Source organism: Megalobrama amblycephala, linkage group LG4 (assembly GCF_018812025.1).
Source record: "Megalobrama amblycephala isolate DHTTF-2021 linkage group LG4, ASM1881202v1, whole genome shotgun sequence".
Lineage (NCBI taxonomy): Eukaryota > Metazoa > Chordata > Actinopteri > Cypriniformes > Xenocyprididae > Megalobrama > Megalobrama amblycephala.
In genome coordinates, this window is record NC_063047.1 from 32429106 (window position 1) to 32455321 (window position 26216).

Sequence of the window (26216 nt, forward strand, 5' to 3'; positions counted from 1 at the left end):
GTTGCTTTTGTTATTTCTTTAACTATGCCAATGTGTGGGGAAAGAACCATGTAATACCCTCCACCTGCTGCTGGGCCTGGCAAGAAATTAGCAACCCGCCAACAAGGCCAGCATGGAGACGCTCGCACACATACAAACATACATACACACTCTATGACTAGACAGTGTGTGGGAGGACGGCCTTTCTGAGACGGTTGAGAAACAGTCTAGAGAATCTTCTGTGCTAAAATAGTTTCACTCATGCGGCACCTTTTGAGAGCTCCGTGACCTTGAAAGAACTTGTGCAACTTTTCAGTCCAGAAATGGTGAAATGTTTAATAAGTTCACGGCAGCACATAGTGTTTGGTGCAAATGTGTTTCATTTTAAATTTGAACAGCATGTGTGTGTGTGTCCCATGTGGCAAAATAAATAAATAAATAAATAAATGAAATAAAATTTGTGGCCAAAATATAGTTCAAGTATGTGCTAAAAATGTTGTAAACAGCAAGAAAAAAATAAAATAAAAATAATATATATATATATATATATATATATATATATATATATATATATATATATATATATATATATATATATATATCAGAGGTCGCGTTAACCGAAAATGATCCGTCATTGAAGGAATTTTTTTAACATTGACGGAAAAATCTGAAGGCCGTCCGTCACGTTGACAGATTACACTGAGGGTGATCTATTGTAAATTGTAACTGTAATTCACACCCCTGTCCAGTTGGTGGCGAGTGCGCTCCAATGTAGTAGCAGAGCTCTGGATCCAGAACAAAAATGAAACTGGCACGAATCTTTTGCTATGCGTTTGATAACGCACAGGCGGAAGCTGCAACAATATATGACGCCACCTTAAAGAGCGCCAAAACGGTATTTATTGCTTGAATTTCTTAATGAAATGGACAGAATTTTAAATCTGAGACTTTGTTCCATATCAAAAGCAACACAAAGCTTTCAGCCTATTGCGATTTATTGGGTGGGAGGCGCACTATGTAGCTACTGTTTATTCGTCAACTGAAAAAGGCATATAGCCTGGGATTTACGAATCGATATTGGTCTTGTGAATGTGACCAAAACAGCAAGGAGACATTTTAATTGTTTATTAATAAAGTAATGTTTTCTGAATCAGTGTCGGCGGCAAAGATGAAGTTGATATTGACTCTCCTCATCTCCTCATGGATGCGCTTAGAGAGAGAATGCACAATTCATTCGGTTTATTCTACATAAACTGAGTAGTCTATTTCTTTTCGATTTGAATTATTTCGTTTTCGTTAAAGCAGATATTTCATGCTTTCTATAGATATATTTCTCATGTCTCTGAGGCAAGCAACCTATATGCTGAGTTTCGGTTCATTCCTGTAAGACGCGTTCCAGTTCACGCGCCAGTGATCGCGCCCGCGCCTCCATGTCATGATTATATTTTCTACTATATTTGCTTCTTATTTATTACATCCAGGCAATTGGTTGATGAAACATTGATTAAAATTAAGATACAATTTTTACAAAACGAAATTCACTTTAAAGAAAGGATTTCTACAAAATAAACTTTATGAAGTTCGAAATCCTGTCTGACACACTCCATGTCTCCCGACATGTGCATCTTATGATGCATCTTTCTCATGCTGTTCTCTTTTCATAATCAAATAAATTAATGAATTTAAAACATAACATAGGACTATTTAAACATAAATATGAAACCACGTTTTCTTTAATAGCTACCAACACGTACAGAGAAATTTCACGTGTGAATTACCCGTCATTTTAATTTCATATTTTAATTATAATAAAACATTTAATTGCTTTTATTTTTGTTCACATGTGAGCAAAAATAAAAGCAATTAAATGTGTTATTATAATTAAAAGATGAAAATTAAAATGACGGGTAATAATAGATTATGACGGATTTTTTACGACCCTGTCCGTCAAAATGACGGACAAAGTTACAGTCTAACGCAACCTCTGATATATATATATATATATTTCAAAGGGCAAGACAATATTTCCATTCTTAAAATACAATTAAATGTATTATATTTTTGACAATATGAAGATATTTAGACTGAAAATGTATTTAAAAATATATGAGGAAATTTGAATATTTTATTTTTAATAATATGAATTATATTTTAATAGCATTATGTACGATTTGTATTATATCTGCAATATAAAATTCCTGACATATATTTTGAAATATATTAAAAAATATATCTGAACATGTATTTTTTCCATATTGGGTATGTTTTATTCAAAGTGTACACACCAATGAGTGTTTTTATAAGTCATGCTGATACATTATAACATATGTGAGAGGATCTGTATCCTATATGAGAGTGGGTAGAGAGATTTTGGGTGCCTTTTCTTAGTGTGTGTGTGTGTTGTGTTTATATAAGTGGGAGGATCACAAAGTAATGCTCTGGCTTCATTTCAAGCCTTTTCACAACAAACCCCAGGGCTATGTCAGATTTATCTGAAAATTTTCTCATAAAAAAAGTACAAACCAAACAAATCCCATGTTAGGAGACGCCCACTGATATAAACAGCTGCTCTCAAGCACTGGATTCAAACCTGCCCCCACCAAACTTTCTTTCTTTCTTTCTTTCTTTCTTTCTTTTATGGGTACAGAATTAAGTGTTCCTTTATATATCGTCCTGCTGTGAGGTTGCTTGGGGTAAAGAAAATCTCGTATTATCACAATATAAAACTAGTTGTCTTGTTAGATGACATTTCAAATGGGTAAACTTTACGACTCAGAATTTTTACCACCTTATTCTCAAGGACCTTTCTCACAATGGCCATGATTATATTGTGCTGTATACCGCAAAGAAACTGAGTGAAAGCGACAGATGGTGACTTTGTATGGTGCATGAAAAACAACATTAAGTAATTTGGTTTACTTTCAATTGTTTAAAAATCAGCCGGTCTTGCTTTCCGCATTAGTTCAGCTCTGCTATAAAACAATCTGCTCTCTCATTTATCTGTTTTTGTCAGCTGAATAAATAATATTCTCTTAATGATGTTTCCGTTTTCAACGGCAATTGTTTGTGAGCCCTATGGAGGTCTACAGATGTCCATGCAGGGTGAGAAAGGCAAGCTTATGGGTCAGTTTTCCAAAGGTTACTGATATCTCAGCTGTGTTCGATGAGACTGGAGAAAACTGAATATATTAGGAGAATTTTATTCATGAGATATGAATAATAGAAAAATGCACATATCCATTTCAAATAAGTGCATACTGACATGCTTTATTGACCGTTAAAAATATGATGGCTCACCTCTGCGCACACAGACACACAGAGGTGAGGTAAGGTTGAGGTGAGATCATATGTTTACCTCAGACTCCATCCCAAAGGAAATAGTAGAGCTGCTACACACTATAATGAGGAAATACTATGGCATCCAGCTGATTACTGCAGTCTCTGATGCATCCTAATACACCTTTTCACCCTGTATAAAACATCACATCATAAAAGAAACATCATTGGCTCTAATTACGACGTGATGACATCAAGCCTTTGGGATAAGCCTCACATGCTGGTGCTAATTGCAATAATTCTCACATATGGCCGGTGCTCTAAAATGAATCAATGTTTCTGTTTAAACATCAGGTAAATAGTTTGATGGCAGTCTGTCATTGTAAATTAGCTAATGCATCCAGTGAATGTTAAATTAGAGTAAACCAGCTGCCAGTTGTTTATCGTTAAAATAAATGAGGTACACGCTATCTTAAGGTTAATTATGATACATCTCGAACCGAAACATTTGTGCAGATACGCAGCTGGAATCCTCAAAAAAAAACAAAAAAAACTACCAGAGTGAATCATTCATGTGCATAAAAGAATTATAGGCTGACAGTGATGGTGAGTGAATCTCAAGAAATGTGTCAAGAACATCAAAAGGAAGAAATAATAAACTATATGTTGCAATGTGGTATTACTTGCACACAAAAATTTTTTTATCAGGTACAATCTTGAATATTAACCTCATTACTGTATTGCAAAAAAGATTATATTTATTTACTATATTATATTAAATATTATATAATATAAAATATAAAATATGGATGGATTAAAATAATGAGAACATTGTCGTTAAATGCCTAATGCTGAATTGACATTATAATTACCTAAAAAAGGTAAAATACGTATTTTCTCTTTTGATTTTAGGGCAAAAAATGTTTTTGTTGGCTTCGCCCTGGTAAATGTAAGAGGTCTTTCTGTGTTCTCATACACACACAGAATATGGAAGTACAGCTGAGCATGCGAGAGCCAGAGAGTGACAAGGACCAGACATGAAGGGCAGAAACAGACTACTAGAGTAAAGAGAAACAGAGGGTGGGCAGATGGATGACACTGAAAAAAAAAAAAAAAAAACAGCAGAAGAAACAAAACAAGAACAGAGAAAAGGTGAGAGACAGAGGGCAAGATATAGTGGAGACGCAGAAAGATGTATTGCATTGAAAGAGAGCAAGAGAACAGTGTGAAGAAAGAAGGGAAAAGCAAATGAAGTCCACAGAGGGAGAGCTGGGAAGGGAGAGGAAGTTCTCTGCGGACACAGATGAGGTCATATTTATTAATAACACCCCTACTAATACAAACAGGCAGGCCAGGGTGTGCAGAGACGGGGATCATTTTAATGGGACAATATGCACATGTAAGCATGTGTGTGTGCCTGTGTTCCCCAGTGTATGTGTATGTGTGTGCAAAAGTTTGTTTAGTAGGACACGTTGCCCCTGATATAACTCAGCAGAGCTGATCTGTCAGAGAACACTGCATAGAGAACAGAAAGAAAGAAAGACGTGGAGAGAGACTGAAAAATAGAGGTTACGCAGGGCCATGGTGGTGGTTGGGAGCTTGGATGGATTAGAGGCACATCTGTCAAAAGCTAACAGAAACAGAGAGAGAGACACACAGAGAGAGAGAGAGAGAGAGTAACTCAAATACTGCTGTCTTACTGCCAACTGCACATTTTACCGCTGTGATTAGGGATGCCAAAAGTAACGGTACTTCGGTACCAAGTTGAAACTAAAATAAAACAAAACACCAGTCTTTCTATAGTATCTGTAGTACCACATACTGACTTCAAACAGTCACTTGCATGCATTCTCTGGGAAAGCTCAACCATCTAAATATATATATATATATTCTTTGAGCGCTGTTGAGCGGATTCGCAAACACCTCTGATTGGCCATTGTGTTCACGCGCTCATCAGATATGTCTGTGATTGGCTACAATGATTAATGGTTCAAAAACATTTGGTACATAGACATCAATAACGCTTTTCACCAAGCACTTACACAGATGGTCCTACTTTCAAACGCTCTTGCTCCCGCATTCAAACACTTCCCTGTTTTTTTAAATGCTCCCGTGCGTTGATGATTGTAGCCAATCACAGACATATATGTTGAGCGTGTGAACACAATGGCCAATCAGAAAATTTCAGAATCGACTTGGTATCGAAGTCGGTATTTTAGACAACACTTAGCTAGCACCCATTTTACCTTAATTCTTCGTGGAATAGATTCAACAAGGTGCTGGAAACATTCCTCTGAGATTTTGGTCCATATTGACATGATAGCATCACACATCCATAACGGGGATCTCCGTTCCATCACATCCCAAAGGTGCTCCATTGGATTGAGATCTGGTGATTGTGGAGGCCATTTGAGTATAGTGAACTCAATGTCATGTTCAAGAAACTGGCTTGAGATGATTTGAGCTTTGTGACATGCTACGCTATCCTACTGGAAGTAGCCATCAGAAGATGGGTACACTGTGGTCATACAGGGATGGACATGGTCAGGTAGGCTGTGGTGTTTAAACGATGCTCAGTTGGTACAAAGGGGCCAAGAAAATATTCCCCACACCATTACATTACCACCAGCAGCCTGTATCGTTTATACAAGGCAAGATGGTCCATACTTTCATGTTCTTCATGCCAAATTCTGACCCTACCATCTGAATGTCGCAGCAGAAATCAAAACCAGGCAACGTTTTCCCAGTCTTTCCAGTTCTTAGCTGACAGGAGTGGCACCCGGTGTGGTCTTCTGCTGCTGTAGCCCATCTGCTTCACGGTTTGACGTGTTGTGTGTTCAGAGGTGCTCTTCTGCAGACCTCGGTTGTAACAAGTGGTTATTTGAGTTACTATTGCCTTTTAATCAGCTTGAACCAGTCTGGCCATTCTCCTTTAGCCTGACTACGTCAGACTTCCTACTTCCGCTCAATTTCATTTCGCTTCTGTACTCAGTCTGATACAGCGTCAGAGCTTTCTGTTTGCCACCGGTCTGGAAACAGCCGGGCCAATCAACGAACAGAGGGCGGGCTGAGAGCCGTGACGTAGATGCTAAGCGCCGAGTTTTACATTGTAGGTTAGAGAAATCGAAAACCGAAACGACCGCGGAAATGGGAAACGAGACACGGGATGCAATTCGCTCTGTTATGGAGAACATTCAACTCTTTTTCAAACTGAAGCCAGAACAAGAAGAGTGTTTGATAAACATTTTAAGTCTTTAAATCTTTAAACAGATTTGAGTTCGATGCATGATGTCTGTGCTTCGATGCGGCTGTACAGGCGCATAACATACGTCATAACTAAACGTATCTGATTGGCTTACGGGTAACCAATGATTTTAAACTTCAGACAAGCGCCCCCTAGCGAGAGAGAAAACACTTCTCTATTATGCCATTCCAGACTCTGTCTACGAAGCAAAGTGAAGTAGCAGAGTCTGGTATTACCAGGCTAATTCTCCTTTGACCTACAGCATCAACTAGGCATAACAGCTTTTACATCACAGCTCTAAAAATGCCTGCTAATGGCACTGTCCACTATGGTGCACTTGAAGCATGTTCGTGAAGTCCACAAGAACGCAAGGAACACCTCGATGCCACCACTGGTACAGACCCAACAGTCCATGTAGAGTGTTCTTCCCCTGGTATTGATTACTGAACTTTTGATATCATGTCAACAAATAGTACATCAGATTTCCAGCAAGCTCATATGAAGTCTAGCTACTCAAAGCCATCAGAATGACCACTAAACCAATCTAACCTACTCCTAAAGCATGCAACGTCAACTGGCGGCCCGCGGGCCAAATCCGGCCCGCCAGAGATTTCCATCCGGCCCCCAGAATAATACTGAATTCAGGAATAGCCTTGTAAGAGGAAAAAGTTTAGGGCTGGTCCGAATACCATTTTTTGATGAACATCGACTATTCGAAGCTTCGGAGAGAGGGGCTGAACATATTTTTCTCTCTAATAAAGGCAGGAATCTGTGTCTGTATATCCGTTTGCATTTTTATTATTTCGAGAACCGTTCATCCAATCGACTTCACAGGGGAGTGCAGTGTCGCATTTGGTGCAATATAGATGGACACGCGAGACGCGACACATTCAGAATTAATAAACTTTTAGTAAACTACAGTTAGAGCAGCGCGAGCGGGAAGCGGCGCACCTCACGCGGGCAGGGCTTATGCTCCGAGAACGGACACTGCACTAGTGATATAAAACGCACACACACAGGTCTGTTAAATTAAGCAATACTTTTAAGGTAGTCTAATAATTTTCTGACTAACAAATTGACACAGAAATTTAAACAAAGAAAAACGAAATTAAGTTAAATTAAAAATGAGATTAATTTAGATTGATAATAACGGGTAAAAATGCTAATACATTTTGTCTATTATTCTATTTTCCACAATGTCAAAGCAACAAAACACAAGCTCAGACATGCACAAACTCCGCTGTTCTGCGCTCTAGCCAGAGAACACTCCCGTTGCTGGAACACGCGTCGGTTCTATTTCTAGCATGCACGCGTTTTCTGCGTGGCTCGAGCGCGCCTGAGACGCGTGTCTCAGTGTGCAAACTCCAACCTGTTAAATATGGGAGCCGAAATAAAAACGGACATGCCACGCAGCTGAGTCGCTCACGCAGCCAGTGTGTCGCCGGCCTTATTCAAGGGGGAATGAGAACCGTTTTTTATTTTTAATCTAACGAAACAAAAAGCCTTCTGAAAAGTAGCTTGTGCCATAGCCTGCCTTCAGTCAAGAATGACGATAAACGCGTTCTCTCATTGAACATCTTTTATTGTTTCACGTGCTCATTTTTTCACAAATGTCAAAATTTTCCTTGCCTGGGATTTGCGCACAATTGCGTGACAGTGATGGACAGCTTGAAAGCCTCACAAATATGAAGCCTAAAATATCGCTATCGCCCCCTGGTGGCTTGCTGCAGTACAGGTAATATGTAAAAAATAACATAAATTTGGAATTAGAATTAGTATATCAAATAATAACATACAGTATTAGGATACAATTCGAATTTTATTTTATATTACGAGTATCTGGCCCTTACAGTGTCTGCAGTGAAAAATTCTGGCCCTTGGACAAATATAGTTGATGACCCCTGTCCTAAAGGCTGTGTATCTCACTCTTTTTATTTTCAAGAGACTCTCAGTAGATAAGGATTGAAACTCTATCTCTCTGCTCTATAATGTTGCTAGTCCTGACTTCTTTCTGGTAATGGATCTCTAATAGGTAAAGAGCTAAGAAAGTGGAAGCGGAGGCCCCTTTTCTGTTCTACTCAGCGGAACCCAAGCAGACGCTCTCAAGCCCTCTCTGGCCTCGGTCTAAATTCATTTAGAACCACTTTCGGTCAACGGTCAGCTAATAAACTGCTGGTAAATGTTGCTAAGTTTAAAAGCTGCTATTAAAATCCGCAACGGACCCAGAGCCAATCAATGACTGTGAAATCTTTCAGTGCAGCTAGCTCACGTCGCACTTCGTGCGCATCTTTAAATTGATGCGTTCAGGGTGCAAAGTGATTTGGTTACAGGCGATTTGGCAATTTCAAATGAGAATATATTTTCCGTTAAGGGGTGGAAGGAAAATAACATTTTAGAGAGGCACTAAAACACACAAAGAGAGATGAAAGAGAAGGGAAAGATGGGGAGAAGTATGCCACCGGGCTGGCCTGGGGTCAGTGCCATGAAGAGAAAAACAAAAGAAAGAGTAAAAACCAGCAGAGAAGAGCGGTCTCCTCCTGAGAGGATGCAGGCCACCTGTGCAGCATCCTTGATTACACTAGTAAAAAGTGAAGCCACACAAACACACACGCACATACACTCGGTCAAACCAACACAGAGATACAAATCCAAATGAGTCATTCTCCAAACAAAATCTGTGAGCTAGGAAACAGGTGAAGCAAGACAAATGAGATATACTGATATAGAATATGTACAGGTGCTGGTCATATAATTAGAATATCATCAAAATATCATCATTCTTTTCATATAATTAAAATAATATCAACTCAAATAAGTAAAATAAGTAGCCAGCATAACACAGGAAATATTTCTTTTTACGAATTACGAAACCAAACAATTCTATTTCAAATAAATGCTGTTATTTTTAACATTATAATTATCAAAGAATCTGTATTGTGCATCCCTAAAAATAGCAGCATCCCTACAGAAACACAGGCACTTACATTCCATCAATACTCCAGGACACATGATCCATTCAATCAATGCACATAATTTCTGTGATACACAATCCAGCATTAATATGTAAGTCATACCTGTATCTCCAGGTACACACTAATGGAGTGAAGCGCTGCAGATTAGCCATGACAGCCCTGAGCACAGCTTAACCCACGACAATAACCACACACACAATACTGCTTTGTTAACGATGGGAGGGGAACCCTACCACCATAACAATACAAGTGCACACACAGCGTCACACGGCGATCACAACCACAACAGCCATGAGACTCGCTCAGTCAGACACACACCTACACGCACAGCAAGTGTTTTAATGGTAAGCCTGCGTTATTAATTAAATAAAAGCTCCCTGAGGGAGAGGAGGGGGTGTGTGGATTGTGTGAATTTAATCAGCACACATTCAATAACAGCATCAGAAGGCTGGATGGGCAGAGAGAGAAAGACAGAGTGGTAATGTCACGCTGTGTTGCAGTAGCGCACTCTTTTTTCAGCTTGTGGCATGATGCGATGCAACAGAACTTGATCACATTAGTGAAATCATAACGAGTGATTTAAACTAGATCGCATTATAATCAACAAAGCAGTCTACACTGCAAGCGAGCAGCGCAATGCAACAAAACTTGACCGCACCTATTTTAATCAACAAAGTAGTCTACATGGCAAGCAAGGGTTGATGAAATTAAAAATAAAACACTAAAAGCTAAAATCAATCCTTTTAAATGTCACAAGTAAATTTCGGCATCACGACATTATAATGTACAGTAAAAAAAAAAAAAAAAAATCAGTGTCAGTCGCAAGAGCACCACTTGAGTTCAAGGAAGTGAGATTTACACACACAGCTCCCACTAGTCTACATCTGTTACACCCACCCCCCTAAAAACCTCACTCCCATCCGGGTCACGGCACCAACGTAACCCCTCCTGGAACCACCCACTCTAAGCAGGACTCAAACCTGGGTCCACCGCCATGGGAGTAGAGCACTCTAACAAGGAGGTTTACACGCACAGCTCCTACTAGCCTACATCTGTTACATCAGCACACATACTTAAGAATACAATAATGGCCATTATCCAATATGTACAGAGCCCCCAAAGGAACATGGTGATTCAAAAAAATATGAGATGCGAGGAAAATTTATATTTCAAGCTTTTGCCTCCTCTCACAAATGTTTTGCATTTCCCTGAGAAACTTTGCATTTGTTTGCAAAATGTTTGCATTCCCCGAGAAACTTTAACGCAAAACTTTTGCGAGAAAACTAAAGAGATGCTTTATTTATTTTCATGCGTAGTGGAGCCATGGCTTACCAAAGGGGTTTTCTCTCTCTTTCCCTTTCCCGCAAGTTTCTTAGGGGAAACTTTAAAAGAAGATGTAAGCTGGTCGTCAAAAAAATCAGATATAGTCAACAATATCGGAAACGGATATAGTTAGTATTCGGCATCAAGTCCTGCAGTGTAAATGAGGCCTAAGACCAACTTAGGTTTGCAATACTTCTGGGAAACGTCAGGTCAAATAGTCATGCACCAAAAACCATGCTGGTTCAGGAATCAAAATTCTGTTGATACATTTTTTACCAGGTCTGTTTGTAGATGATTTATACTTTGTGGTAAATGGCCTAGAAGGTGTTTGCAACTCTGAATCTAGATGCAGACACGCTCGGATTCAGATAAAAGATTTACATTCTGGCCCCTAAGTTATAGAAACATTTGCAAAAATGTACATTTATTCATTAGAACGCCACCTTGTGTCCAATTCTAACAAACTTTGATAGACAGAGTCATATATACATCCTGCATGTATATGCCTTTCAAAATTTATGATTTGAAGGGGGTGGGGGTGGGGGGGGGACTGCCATTGAGATGAATGGGAATGCTAACGGATAGCTCTCTCCAGTAATTACAGATGTTCTTGACACTGCTTGTACTGATGTGACACGACAACTATATTGGTCCCATTACAATTAACACGACAGTCTACACCGCAAACACGCATTTGTGAGGTAATAATGGCAGCGATGCAATTTTGTTGCACTTTCACAGCGTGGATGGCGTATTTGTGGGATGTGGGAAAAGAGAAAGGGCAGAAAGGTATCCATGGGACCTGGTCTGTTTCTCCCACCCGTCTTTCTCTATTATCCGTCAACCTCTTTTAAAGAGATGCTTTATTGATTTTCTCATGCGTGGTAGAGCCATGGGGGGGTTTTCTCTATCTCTCTCGGTTTCTCTCTCTCTTTTTCTCCGCCTGTTTCGAAGTGCTGCTATACAATCATAATAAAATAGAGTTTTTCTCTCTATGGCTGCCTTTTTTTTTCTGAGAAGGAACTTTGCTTAATAGGCGCAAAAAATAAGCTCCTAGATAAACTGTTCCATGTGTGCTGGAGAGGTGAGAGAGAGAGAGCAAGGCAAAGGAAAAGAGAGAAGGAGCAGGCAGCACGTGGAAAGGGTCTATTACAAACACACAGGAGCACTCGGCATGAGGATCCAAGGGAAAAAAGACTCACTGGAGGGAAAAGAGATGGAGAGAGGAGCAGAAAGGGAAGGAGTGACTGAGGAGATTGATGCTGTATTTGCTGTCTGCTGGTTTGCCGTTATCTCTGTTTCTCAGGTCCAGAGTTTATGGGTGTTCCCATGCTTTGCTCCTCTCTCTCTCGCCTCTTCTGGAAAGAAATTCTCTCTCTTTCTCAGTTTTCATTTAAAGTACTTTACATTCTATATTGCCAAAGCATCAATATGAAAAAGGGAGAGAAAAATTTGAATAAAAAAATTAAACATTAGAAAAAATAAAATCTTAAAATATAATATTAGGCAAATAAGACAAAACAAAATAAGATAAAACAAAAAATAAAACTAAATTAAATTTAAAGGGGTCCTTGATGATTTCAATTTTTTTTTACTTTATTTACTGTTTAATGTTGCTGTTTGAGTATAAACAACATCTGCAAAGTTGCTCAAAGTTCAATGCAAAGGGAGATATTTTCTTTAACAGAAATCGCTTTTTAAGGACTACAACAAATGGGCTTCTTCCCAGGTTGGTGACATCACAATCCCCAAAATTAAAACAAACAAACAAAAAACAATAACCACATGCTAGTCAATAAGTCGAATCACCGTTACTGACAATCATCATTTTGGCTGCGTGAGATTCTCCAGCTTTGTTGTTGTTGAACAACCGAAGCGTGAGCTGTTAAAGCTCCGCCCTCTTCTGGAAAGAGGGCCGGGAGCAGCAGCTCATTTGCATTTAAAGGGACACACACAAAAACGGCATGTTTTTGCTCACACCCAAATAGGGGCAAATTTGACAAGCTATAATAAATGATCTGTGGGGTATTTTGAGCTGAAACTTCACAGACACATTCTGGGGACACCAGAGACTTAGATTACATCTTGTAAAAGGGGCATAATAGGCCCTTGTAAGTAAAACAAAAATGATAAATAATAAAAAAAATAAACTAAAATAAAATAGCACCGAACAAAAACAGAATGAACATTAAAGGTCCCGTTTTTCGTGGTTTTTTGAAGCTTTGATTGTGTTTATAGTGTGCAATATAACATGTATTCATGTTTTGCGTGTAAAAAAACACAGTATTTTTCACATAATTTACTTATCTGTATACCGCTGTTTCCACTGTCATAAAAACGGCTGATGACTTCCTTGTTCTATGAAGTCCCTCCTTCAGAAATACGTAACGAGTTCTGATTGTGCCAGCGGTTCCTGTGTTGTGATTCGACAGCAGCTTAGCGGAAAGGTCCCGGAAAGGTCACGCCTCTTACCATAACGTGGAGATGCATGCGCTCAGTGTTATTGTAAACATGTCTTTAATTTTACCCTATCAATTTGAGCCGGAATCAGACCCGGTGATTGGACTGCGGGATGAAAATAACAGCGTTTCAACGACATGGCGACAAACACACTCTACAAATGCAACTCTTGTGTATTCCTGTGGGCGGAGGTTAGTCAAAAAACTGTTTTAGTGACGTCATTAAAGGAGGAAGTAGAGGGATGTAGTCCAAACTGGCCGTTCGATGTAGGCGACTTCTGTTAAATAAAATATCTTGCTTGGCATTGAACTTTGAGCTTTAAATTTTACAGATTTTATTTATACTCTAACAACAACATTACACACTAACTAAAGTTTGAAACATGGGATCACGAAGAACGGGACCTTTAAGAATAAAGGAATATAATTCATCCAAAAATGAAAATTCTGTCATTACTCATCCTCATGTCATTCCAAACACATCACATGACTTTATGAGGAATATCTCCATGCCAGTCACGTGACTGAAAACTAAGATTATCTCAAATATCTTGTTTTTGCTCACACCCAAATAGGGGCAAATTTGACAAGCTATAATAAATGATCTGTGGGTTATTTTGAGCTGAAACTTCACAGACACATTCTGGGGACACCAAAGACTTATATTGCATCTTGTAAAAGGGGCATTATAGGCCCTTTTACAAGATCCTGGCTGATGTATCCTGGCCACTCTTTTCCATACAGTGAATAAGGACTGGGGCTGTCAGACTTCAAAATGACAAAAAGCACCATAAAAGTATCCCGTTCCATGGAAGAAATAAAGTCATACAGGTTTGGAACAACATGAGGTTGAATAAATAATGACAGATTTTGTTCATTTCTGGCTGAACTATTGCTTTAAGAATTCTCTATTGCACAGACAACTTGAATATGATGATCGCAGTGGTTTCTGAGGGTGTGCAGCTCAAATATGAATTTTGCAGATGCATATCTATCCTCCCCCAGTAGCATTTGCATTTGATTTCTCCTTCTTGCTGATTTTATATCAGCTCTATGCCCTCCATGCTGTCTCTATCTGCATTAGTCTATGAGTGACAGAGCTAGTGTAGCGGCGTGTGAGAGGCGCAGCAGGAGGTGTGCAGCATGTAGCGAACCAGGGTTAAAGGTCATTCTGCAGAAGATGGGGGAGGGTAAAGGGCTAAGCACTCACACACACCGGCTCACCAGGGTCTAATGGTCCAACAGCCTCGCTATTGTTACTCCATCCTGTGGGTCTTGCACATCTGGGGGGGGATCTGCTTTGGGGATCAAGCTGTAGAAACGGGCAGAGGAACCCGCCTTACAGCGGGAGGCAGCGGTGTTGGGGTGGTCCGGGTCTGCGCGGGGAGGTTTTTGCGAACATATCTCCCGAGGGAGGGGGGAGGGTTAAGGGAAGGGGGCCGAGGCCAGCTGTGGAGCTGTTTCCCTGGCTCTGTTTCTGCCCCAATGGCAACACACAGCCACTTTTATTGTGTGTGTGAATGCTGGTGTGCTTGACTGTTTGTTCCTCTGGTGTTTCCTGCTGCTAACGATTCAATCTTCAAGTCACACGGGAAGGAATTATGTTAAAGGGCGAAACAATGCCAAAATGAGTTATAATGCTACATTTTCTAAAGAAATATTGCCCCAAAAGATGTTGCTGCACTGCGAAACGCCTGCACTGTTGTGCGTGGTTGAAAGGGCACCGCTATTGCTAAGATTTCTAGGTGTTGCTAAGTGGTTTCTTACTAAAAAAAGCCAATCCAATGTAGATATCTGAAGTCTATACACACACACACACACACACACAAAAATAAAACATTGGATCCCACTGAATTGCACTGAATAAATTGTGTTTATTCTTGACATATTTTTTAGACTTTTTTTTTTAAATGTAACGATTTTTTTCTCAAAACACAACGACTTCATTTAATGAGTTTATTCTCAACATTTTATTTCGACTTTTTTTTAATATAATAACTTTTTTCTCGAAACATGACTTTATTTTAAAAATTTTGTGAGTTTATTCTCAACATTGTATTTTGACTTTTTTCTCAAAATTTAATGAGTTTAATCTCGCATTATAATGACTTTAACCTTTTTTTATTATTTCTTGGCCCTAATCCTCTTCCATAGAATATGGCTATAAAATAATACTAATAATAACATTATTATTATTGTTATTATTATTACTAAATAAAAACAAAAGAAATATTACCATAGTAATATTTCACTGCAGAGCTGGAGTTCAAGTTCAGCAGCATTTACTGTTTACCGAAACCGCTCTGAGATGCTGCAAACACCGACGAATAATAAGAGTTTTATTATCATTAATCGTGCAGCCCATTGCACAAATGGTTTGGGACGAGTTGTGTACTTAATTTTAATGCCTAGGCTTAAGGGTTTGTCCGAAACCTAGCACCACTAATAATACAATCTGTAAAGACTGAACAACCCCCAACTGCTTATTTGTGCAGATGGGCTTAAAACACTGCAATGTTCACATCATAGCCCAAACTGAACTGAGTACCAAATACTCTCTGAAACTAGCCAGATATTTCACCGTTCCAACTCCATTGTGTGCAAAAATACACTTAAGCAAATACATTTGGCTTTTGAGGAGAAAAAACACCCATTAATTCCAGGCAAAGGGGGATATGAAGCACCCAAACCAGATGTAAGCTCAGTAAACAACCTGAGCTCGAGATGCATTAGGGCAAACATCTGTTAGGAACGCACGAGTAGAAAAGAGCGAGAGGCAGAAAAGAGCAGCGAGGGAGGAGAAAATCTGCACTTGCTCAAAGCAAAAGCACAGACATGTGATTGCACTTCTAAATAACGTTTCTGTAAACACAATTTCCAAAAGGACATTTGGAACTGACTCACACAAAAGGGAATCATTGACTGCCCGTTTTAATGCAGTTCAGCTCCTACCTGTGGCTGCCAGGCTTTGAATGGCGAAAAACAAAACATATGACCCTAATTTTGGGATGGAGTGGAAGAAAAGCCATGCAAACACAAATGCATACATTCACTCTCATACATATACAACAAATGCACAGCTTGAAAAAATCACTAGCAGAGCCTGTGGGGAAGGACACTAAAATAGCAGATGGTCGATACTGGTCATTTGCTAGCAAACGAGAGGGCCTACGCTCTACACCTTTCCCCTCTGCGTGGCCTCCATATGCAGCTCATAAAAGACACGCAAAACTGGCCTGATGGATCCATCTCAGCACCAGGAAAACAAGCCTCAGGGCGGAAAGAGGAAAACGAGGTGAAGGAACGCTACCGAAAATGAAATTTATGGGCCGGTATAATATGCATTTCAAAGGGATAGTTCATGAAAAATTTTGACATCATTTATTCACCCTCATTTTGTTTGAACACAAACATATCACATCTCAAACTGCCAAAGTCACGTGATTTCAGTAAACGAGGCTTCGTTACGTCATGAGTGTTTCGAAATTTCAATGGCTCACCACTGGGGGGCGTGACTTTGGTAGTTTGATACACGCTCCAAACCACTGATTCGAAACAAAAGATTCATAAAGCTTCGAAGCTTCATGAAGCAGTGTTTTAAAAACGCCCATCACTAGATATTGTTGGATAAAATCGTTATTTTTTTTTTTTTTGGCACACAAAAAGTATTCTCGTTGCTTCATAACATTAGGGTTGAACCACTGTAGTCTGTTTTAAATATGCCTTTAGTAGCTTTCTGGCCATCTGAATGTGTTAATGATCTTGCTGGCAATGAAGACCTCACTGAGCCTTTGGATTTTATGAAAAATATCTTAATTTGTGTTCTGAAGATGAACGAAGGTCTTACGGGTGTGGAACGACATGAGGGTGAGTAATTAATGACAGAATTTTCATTTTTGGGTGAACTAACCTTTTAACTAATACTATTAAAAATAGTTTGTAATAGCTTATAGCTGAAATAAAATAAAATAAAATAAAATAAAGCTGAAATAAAATAAAATAAAATAAAACATGAGAAGCTTAAACCGAAAAAACAACTGAAATAAAAATGACAAATTTGGCCTTGACAACTAATTTAAATTAAGTTGAAGTTGAAGTACTAAAAGGACTAAAACTGAAGTAAAAATAAATTAAAGCTATATAAATATTTAAAAAACAACAACTAATAAAAGCCCTAAACTAAAATCTAAGCATATAAAAATACTAAAATAACACTGGCCTGCAGAAGAAATAAAGTTAGAGATTTAGAATGACACAAGAGAGTAAATGATAACAGAATTTTCATTTTTGGATGAACTCTCTGTTTAAATGTTTGTCTATCGAAACTTGATTTTTCTAAAACAGTCAAGCCTGTATCACTTTCACAGCTCTGTGCAGATGTGTTTCTCCACCTCTGGCCCACAGCTGCGCACACACAGGCAAACACACACACATACACACACACAAGAGGCATCACATCATTCCAATATGTGTAAACACACTGGGGGATGGTGGAAAGAAGCACTACCCTTAACACAAATGCACACAAGCTGCCCTTCCATCCACACACACTCACAAAAACACACGCAATCTCTTCTATATTTGCAGTGCTGCTCTTAAAACACTCTTCCCCTTCCTCTTATCTAAACATCACCTATGTCCATCCCCAGCCCCTGCTGTTTTCACTCACCCCTCTCACCAGACGAGCCGTCCGCCCGTGTCCACTCCAGATCACGGACTCGCCCTGACTGCATGACCTCTCTCCACTTTTACACATCACTCCTGAGACTCCTGGAGTACCATTGTGCTCATTACAAATACAGGTGGAAGCCAAACAGAGAGACTAACTAAAGGCAGAGAGGAAATGGCATATAGGAGCGCACACTGATAGAGAATAATGAGGGTTCTAGTCGAAGGGGTCGCCGTCAATACGCGCGGCCACCACACATCAACTCCCAGCAGAGAAAGGGGGACAAATAACCCTTGTAAGGGCTTGTATAGGGAACACACTTCACAATAAGCCAGAGGACAGAAGGTGTTACGCAAGGCGAGGCATCATGCTTGCCAATTGATTTCTATTCATTCTGCGTAGAAGCGGTTCAGGGACACCGTCACATTGGTTAGCAGCATGCGCTAATTGAACGATAGTGTCCACAAAACCGCACTATTATAACAAGACCCAAGGCCAGAACATTTGCTTCATGATGTCAGGGATGTAATCCATTAATTCATTCATGTGATACGAGTTCCTGCAGGGGAAGATAGCAAGCGCTCAGGATGACTTAGAAAAGAGGCTTTAGAATTCCATACAGGTACTTCCGATGGCTCTGTGCAATCTGCATGTTGTTGACATTATAATGCGTTTTTGATGCACTTTAGCTGAGAATTGTGACATTTGTGATGATGATCCTATTAATGTTGATGGTTTATTTCTGACATTTTCTCATGAATGCATCTTTACAGTTGCATAAAAAGTCAAAATGTGGTTCGGATCTAGTCTAACAGCTTTTTAAGCTCAAAGATAGCAATTATTTCAGAATAAACTATACTATAAAAGTGAACATGCAGCTGAAAAGGCTAGTACATATTTCTACCTGATCTGAGCCTTTAAAATTCTTACATTGGAGTATAACCGGGTTTATTCAGTCATGTTAAATCATTTTGAATTGAATCAAGGCGGTTAATTTAGATGTTACCCCACGAAGAACATCTGAAGACTTCAGATGCAAAAGCCTCTAAGTTCCGTCTGAAATTTTCTTCTAAAATAAGCAAAATCCCATTAAAGTGGAATTACTGACCCTAAACATACAAGCTTGATAAAGATGCTTATTTTAGAAGAAAATTTCAGACGGCACTTAGAGGCTTTTGCATCTGAAGTCTTCATTTTTACATTAACTGACCTCTCTTTAAAGAGTCTGATATCAAAGTCTTAATTTTAGGAGTTGGAATACAACATTCCAGATTCCAGACTGGATGATCAGAATACTAATAGCTTTTCCTGTCCTTGTGAATCCCTCATGTCAATGAACTAAACCCTGTATGGGAATCTGTGTGTGTGTGTGTGTGTGTGTGTGTGTGTGTGTGTGTGTGTGTGTGTGTGTGTGTGTGTGTGTGTGTGTGTGTGTGTGTGTGTGTGTGTGTATGTGTGTGTGTGTGTGTGTGTGTGTGATATTCACTTTTAGGTACTATTGACTAAGGAAGGATGCGAGTCCATTGTGGCACAACAATGAGAAGGTCTTCCCTCCAGGAGCCCAATTTGACTCTCAATGGGTTTGAGGAACATCTGGGCTGAAGGGGTGACAGTGTATGGGCCCCCAGCAAGCTATTCCCTGCCAGTTGCATTTAATGCGGGAACACTGTCCAGGACAGGCTGAAAACAAACATGAATGGAGCACAATTCTACAGTTACTGCTCTCCTCTCCTTCCACTGTTCATTAACAGACAACGACGGGAGCGTATGACAGCCCTACGTCACAATAATACAGAGCTTTGTTCAAGGCTTCCAGTCTCCTCTTTGCTTACAGGCACTGTATGAATCACTATAATAGACAACTGATTGTTCTTGGATGTGATGATACACACTGACCTTGCTATTTCACATACTCACAAACACAAGCTATAAAATCCCACTGACAGCCATTGTTCTCAACCTGTATGCACCTTTTGTCATTTTTAATTTTTTGGGGGGCCCTACCAGAAATGGAAATTCTATCATTTACTCACCCTTGTCATTACAAACATGTATGACTTTCTTCTGTAAAACATAAAAAAGAAGATATTTTGAAGAATTTTGGTAACCAAACAGTTTTGGTTCTCATTGACTTTATATTGATTATATGGACAAAAACTACAATGGAAATCCATGGGAACTGAAACTGTTTGGTTCCCAACATTATTCAAAATGTCTTTGTTTGTGTTTTGTAGAAATAAGAAAGTCATACAGGCTTGGAACGACATGGGGGTGAGTAAATGATGACAGAATTTTCATTTTTGGGTGAACTATCCCTTTAAGACATGATTTGGACCATTTGAACCTCATAAAGGCAGGAACACACCAAGCCGACGCCGACGAACTAGTGGCGATGAAAGCACACTGTGGGGTTGGCTCACGTCCGCAACGTCTGGGTCCAAAGTTGCCCTGACACACCAAACCGATGCTTGACAGCTGACGGCCAAGTAGCACATCCATTTTGCGCCTGCGCAAGATGAAATGCCTTTCCGTACTAGCAGGTGGCAGTATCTGAACAGCCAATCAGAATGATCAGATGGCCTAACGTACCGACGAGCTCCAACGCCGATTCAACATGTCGAATCGGCCGAAAAAAAGCCGTTGAGGACCAACTTCAGCCGACGGTGCTGAGAAAACTTAGTCGGCCGACGAACAAAAACTGCCCCACTGTCTGCTTGGTGTGTTCCTGCCTTAAGAGGACCCCTTAGTAAATGTGCACACACACAAACACACACTTCACCCTAAAAAAATATGTTAAAGGTATAGTTCACCCCCCAAAAAAGAACAATCTGTAATCATTAACTCACCATCAACCCAAACCCTTGACTGATTGATCTTTTCCATGCAGGAAATGGTAAATGAAGGCATTAAGCCTCAAAAAAAGAGCACGAAATCACCACAAAAGTATCATAAAAGTTGTCCTTTCAAAGACTCCATAAAAAAAAAACAACAGGGTTATGGGACAAACAAGCCAAAATGTAAGTCCTCGCATTCTTCCGAGGCTTTATTAATGAATTCATAAGAGTACACGAGAGAACTAGCTATGTTGGATTCATGAATAAAATATTTGTTTTAGTCAGATCTTTTAAAATAAAATGTTTAATTCCATTCATAAAGTTTACATCTGATTCTCAAGTTCAATTTATCAACTTGCTGTTAACAGCTCAAGAGGGAAGATCACTGAATAATGACTTAAATTTCTGCGTCGACTCACACGACTGCTACTGTAAATCTTTAGACGACTTGGGATGTGTACCACTTTTATGACGATCTTACTTTAGACTTGACATCTTCGGTCATGTTTTATTGTCAATGCATGGAAAACAGTGATTCTTCAAAATGTCTCCTTTTGTGTTGCAGAGTGGAAAGAAAGTCATAAGTTCTTGGAGCAACATAAAGGTGAGTACATAATGACTATATATTTTAGTTTTAGTTTGACTCTTTGACCATTTCTCTGTCTGAATGAGCACCCAGCCTATGAAAACACCAGTGTCCACTTCATGCTGTAATTACTGTAATCTCCAGTATGCAGTGCGCACTTATTTCATTACAGACAACCAAGTCACAAGAAAAGGAAAAGAAGGAAAACGCACTCTGTATGTGTCACAGCACGAAAACATCTGCTGGTGGTCAATCTTCCAGCATGATTGTGTGATTTTGAACATCACTTTTAGGCTAGGCTTTATATAATTCCCACAGAAAACCATTATCGCTTATTACCTGAGTCACTAAATAATGTTAAACCTCAGAGAGAAGCGTTTTATTGTGCTGTGAACGTGGCAGAAACGTTTTAATTGCACTAAGAAAAAAAGTGCTGATGTTGTTCTTTAAATATGTAAAATCCCATCACATATGCATCAAACAGTCAGCGTTTATTCTCTCACTCAATCTGGCACATAAAGATTTTAGTGTCTTATTTGTTTGCACGTTGAGATGTGTCCAATTAAAACCGCACTGCGTTGTCGCCAAAGTGACACAAACTGCCATCTACATTTATTACAATCATCTTTAGTTAGGATTTTAAACTTATCTAAACAATAAGGCAACAGTTGGAGCTCCGCCGACTGAATGACTGACTGACTTAATGACGGTATCAAATATCCTTTCCACCCCCATCGCTTTTGCAATAAACGACATTTTAAAAACAAAAACACTAATTACGTGACGTTGTGACGTCAGTTTATAAGATAACAGAACGCTGCAATAATAGAACACTGCAATAATCCAGTTGTATTTGTATTGGAGGCGTCAAACTTACCTCTGGCGAGTCGGTGCGTAACGCTCACGGACTGTCAGCGCGTCCAAAAACGCATGAAAACGCACACAGCGCCTGGTCTCAGAGAACCACCATTTCAAAACGAGCCCAACAAATCCCACATTTTCCACAGAAAGACTCAGCTCCTTTTGTTTTCCCGCATGCTTGCTTTCTTGACGGCTAGGAGAGCGAGCGAGCAAGCGAGCAAGCGAGCGGCGCGATGGTCAGTGTGTCGGTTTACGCAGCGCAACTCTCTCCGTTCACTCCCTTTGTAGTAGTTCTAGAGAGGGAGGGTGTATTAAACCCGTACAGATCCACTTCTTCAAAGCGGTTCTCCTCCGTCTCAGCAACTTGAACCCCGCGCCCTGCTAAAGTAAAGCTCTGACTGTGAGAGAAACAAAGGTGCTTAGCGGACGGGAAGCACAGCTCCAGTACGCCACACACACTGCACTGGAGGATATACTGCCTCCTGATGGGTATCGGGGAAGCGATGAGGCGGACCGGTGGCTCACAAAAGCAGTACAAACAGGTCTCCGCCCCAATCTCCCCTGTCCTGTACGGGAACGGGGCCGGAATATCATCATAATCAGACGAAGTGAAGCATTTGTCATTCTCTAATGGGCTTCTGTGCTGAAGCCTACTACATTATTTTAATGACTTTTTCTAACACTTTACAGTTCTAACACTTTACCATTCATACAAGATGCTATATAGTAAATGTAAAAATAAATAAATATACGAATTAAGTGCACACAAGTAGCCTACTTATTTATATTGTAACATGAGCACTGTAATGCAAACTCTTTTTGACTAAAAAGAGAGATACACTGTTAAAATGCTGTTAATTTTAAAAGAAAAATAATGTTAAAATGCTACAGTAAAATCTTTAATTGGTTGACTTTGTTACCTTACCATTACAGTGAAAGTTATTTTTGATTTAACAGGATAAAACATGTAATTTTACAATAATTTACATTTAAAATATAGGCCTATATTCAATAAGTAAAATATTGTGTGTGTGTGTGTGTGTGTGTGTGTGTGTGTGTGTGTGTGTGTGTATATATATACATATATATTAGTATATGTATATATATATATATATATATATATATATATATATATATATATATATATATATATATATATATATATATATATAGGCTATATCTACCTGACCCAGGACCACAAAACCAGTCATAAGAGTCAATTTTTTGAAATTGAGATTTATACATCATCTGAAAGCTGAATAAATAAGCTTTCCATTGATGTAGGACTTAATATGATAGGATAATATTTTGTAGAGATACAAATATTTGAAAATATGGAATCTGAGGGTGCAAAAAAATCTAAAAATTCAGAAAATCACCTTTAAAGTTGTCCAAATGAAGTCCATAGCAATGCATATCCACTCACAACAATAATGTTTTTGGTATATTTAGGTAGAAAATTTACAAAATATCTTCATGTAACATGATCTTTACTTAATATAAAAAAGAAAAATCGATAATTTTGACCCATACAATGTATGTCTGGCTATTGCTACAAATATATATTTTGTGGTCCAGGGTCACATATAGTATAATAATAATAGCATAGTTGCTTTTCTTTTTATATATGGTTCAATATATGTGAAATATATGGATTGTTGTGAATGTAGTTATGAATTAAAATATAAAGGCACCAAAATAGACAGACAAGACAGACAGACAGACAGATGTGCATGTCTTGGGTTATGACTGAAGCATTAGAGATGTAGCAACAGGAAGCAAAACAACAACCCGGATAATCCCGTATATTCTCATTTTAGAAGATTCAATGGATTATGGCCCGTCCCTGCATTTTAACACTTGAATAAATCTGTCTGTCTGCATTCTCAGCTTAACAATCTACCACATAAATATACTATACTTAGAGATAAGCATCTTGCCTTTGCCAAAGCCAAAGAAAATATCCGCAAAGGATTAACCTAAATTATATGCATTTAAACATCACAATGAAAGAAAGGGGTATTCAAATGTATCTCAACCTTGTTGTGTGTCTCTTTTCTTTTGAAAAGCACATAACCAATTATACTTCATCTTAAACCGTACTAGTGGATCCTTCATGTATGACAGTCAAGGGACTGCAGCAGATCTGAATGAGGAGGGGCCTTTCTAGAACATTTGGACTGGCTTCACTTGAGTAGATGGAGCCTTTTATACCTTTCAAACTACATGTGTACAACTGCAGTTGTGACACTCAATTATGGGCAGTGCTTCCTCTAGTGTAATCATAATGGAAATCTTCATTATATTTCTGAGTGGCAAAGGCTACTTAAATAAAAGCCTCCAGCCCCAGAGGCCCCTCAGATTCACGAATAAAAGCCTTGAGTGCAGGCGCTGGGAATGGAGGAAGCATAGATATCATTTAGAATCTGTTTGGATGAGGATTTACTCTGGGAGGCGAATCGAATGGATAATGGACACCAGTCCACAGCAGCAGGACCCAGGAGACCACACAAATCTACAAAACCCTTCATATTATAACAAAAACAATCTCCATCAATGCCAAGTCGCCTGGTGAAATATGCAATTGCCATGGCATGTGGAGTACCTATAAAGGTTAATTTGACATGAGAAGAAGGTTTTGATCTGTATCTCTGCATTGTGAGATGTTTCAATGGCTTATCTGCTGGGAATATTGAGTATTTATGTTGATCACACATGGCGCGCCAGCAGTAAACACTGCTGCTATGACCATAAAATTGTTCCTCTGACCACATTAATACCACTTCTCAGATATTGTAAATAAACTGAATGCAAAATGCAAATGTATGATTGCAATTATACTCTGGCTTCTTAGTGCTGAAATGCTATAGGCTTCTTATGGCATATTAACTAAATAGCACTAAACAATACATAGTGAAAAAACATGTTGCTTGCATCACTGCAAAGGATTTACATGCAAACCTTGTCTGGTTTTATTTATGTGAAGGTTCTGTCCTTGATGGAAGGATTACCAGGGGTTATTCTCAATTCAGATCAAGATACGGACAAAGGTGAGTCTTGTTGATGCACGCTGAACCTAGAGGGGATGCTGCCTTTTGAGTAAAAAACCCTTTCAGCACTCTACTGAAATGCAGAATCACTTTTTTAAGTGAGAACAGACTTTGTCTCTATTCACAGTTCCTGCTTCAGCAAGGTTGTATTAGTCATGTGGAACAAGCACAGCTTGGAATATAGCACAGGAAGCAGACAAATGTGGAAACTAGGCCAGGACAAAGAGGTAAGGTGTACACTCATTAGGATGGAGTCCAGAGGTCCAATCCCTAAAGCTACAGCTATAGATATATTACTACTGCTCATATGCTCTAATTTAAGACCAAACCACAGTGCTGAAAGCATGCACAGTCATGATAGTGAAAATACAGTATATGACCACACAACTTCACTAACAAGGTTAGATTTACTCATTCTTTAGGTGAATGCATAGAAATGTACATACAAGAAGACAGTACTCAGATCTTTGAATCAACGAAGAACCTTTGCGATGCACAATACTGTATAATGTTGACATTTGGGAAATAGTAATGCACTAAATGACTTCAATCACAAATAAACTACAGCAATGGTGGAAAATCAGCCTTTGTTCTAAACATTTTACATAAAAGATTTGTAGATACATTTATGCATTTCTATGTTCATTTCTTTTCAGATCAAAATCATACAATATTTTATCTTGGCTATGATGTTGGAGGCAACTGTAACATAAAAAACCCCCCACAATTTTATGACAATAGAAAACTTAAAACAAATTAAAATATGAACTTTAATGTATCCAACCAAGTGCTTTGTTTGATGCATCAGCTGATCAATATAGTAAAAATCTGTGTGGGACAGACTTAACACACAAATAACATGAAGATGAAGGTTGACAGGCTTTAATTTCAATGAGGAAAATCCAACACGGTACAAAACACAACTACATATGGATGATAGTGATGTCCGGTTCGCGAACGAAT

At 39.0% G+C, this 26216-nt stretch overlaps 1 protein-coding gene and 1 long non-coding RNA gene across 3 annotated transcripts in view; one reads left to right on the plus strand and one right to left on the minus strand.

Moving 5' to 3' along the window:
- Nucleotides 1-26216, minus strand: part of sema4c (sema domain, immunoglobulin domain (Ig), transmembrane domain (TM) and short cytoplasmic domain, (semaphorin) 4C) — a 399444-nt gene that overhangs the window by 48153 nt on the left and 325075 nt on the right. Inside the window, exon 1 of one of the 2 annotated variants that reach the window (XM_048188923.1) lies at nucleotides 22220-22729. The exons of the other annotated variant lie outside the window; for it this stretch is intronic. The gene's annotated coding sequence lies outside the window, so the exon portion shown is untranslated. Of the gene's footprint in view, nucleotides 1-22219; nucleotides 22730-26216 lie in introns of those variants that run through there. 2 annotated transcript variants of the gene reach the window in all.
- Nucleotides 20628-26191, plus strand: LOC125267364. The gene is made up of 3 exons (XR_007184656.1): nucleotides 20628-21360; nucleotides 25190-25253; nucleotides 25381-26191. It is a non-coding gene; the product is annotated as an uncharacterized LOC125267364 (long non-coding RNA).